Source organism: Nicrophorus vespilloides, unplaced genomic scaffold (assembly GCF_001412225.1).
Source record: "Nicrophorus vespilloides isolate i.1.1-1 unplaced genomic scaffold, Nicve_v1.0, whole genome shotgun sequence".
Classification (NCBI taxonomy): domain Eukaryota; kingdom Metazoa; phylum Arthropoda; class Insecta; order Coleoptera; family Silphidae; genus Nicrophorus; species Nicrophorus vespilloides.
This window is the reverse complement of record NW_017098341.1, coordinates 1-827: the sequence shown is the minus strand read 5'-3', so window position 1 is coordinate 827 and position 827 is coordinate 1. Positions and strand designations below refer to the sequence as shown.

Genomic DNA, 827 nt, shown 5'->3' with positions numbered 1-827 from the left:
GGGAACCATTCATCCTCGTTACCAAAGACCACTTGTTTTTTTTTTAATTTTCCTTCTTCTCTACCAAGAAGCGCCAACACTCGATCTGCATTTAATCCAAACACATACATTATTTTCCTTACGAAAGTTTAATGTTCTCACTAATAAGTTTTTTAAGTAAATCAGATTGAAAATAAGAAAGAAAACTGAAAGAAAAAAAAGTTAAATCCACGTAATGATATATTGATTTCGCGGAAGGGCGGCTGGGAAACATTAGAACGATTGAAGTGGGAGAAGACTTCGGGGATGCGATCGAGACGCGGAGGTATTTAGAAAATGCGAACGAAGCGAAGAAATTAAATTCGGTCGTCGTCTGTAATTCGCCAATTTCGTCCATAACGGATCCGGATTGGATTTTGATTAACCCAATCACAGTGGAATTTTTCATTTCGACGATTTCGGTCTTCTGACACACGCCAACATGAGACATGTAGTAAAGTCGCGATTACAACATGTTACATTTAAATGACGCATGTCATAATGTTATGTCAGAATGACACATGTCATATTGTTATTTTTTTTTAAATGTTTTTGTATTGATTCAAACTGTGATGTGCAAAATTATGTAACCGCAGTCGGTAGGATTCGAACCTACGCTCCCAGAGGGAATCTGATTTCTAGTCAGACGCCTTAACCGCTCGGCCACGACTGCTCTTACTTACAAGATATGATATTCGATGACCTTGAAGATTTCTTTTTTTTAATTAAAGAAAGTTTAACTAATCTTTAACACATTGACGACGGCATGACCCACCGGTGGGTCATTAATTATAAATAATAGTTTTGTT

The 827-nt window shown here is 36.9% G+C and overlaps 1 non-coding gene across 1 annotated transcript; it reads right to left on the bottom strand.

The window, feature by feature from the left end:
* Positions 1-609: 609 nt before the first annotated feature.
* Trnas-aga lies at positions 610-691 on the bottom strand. The gene has a single exon. It is a non-coding gene; the product is annotated as a tRNA-Ser (tRNA).
* Between the last annotated feature and the right edge of the window lie 136 nt (positions 692-827).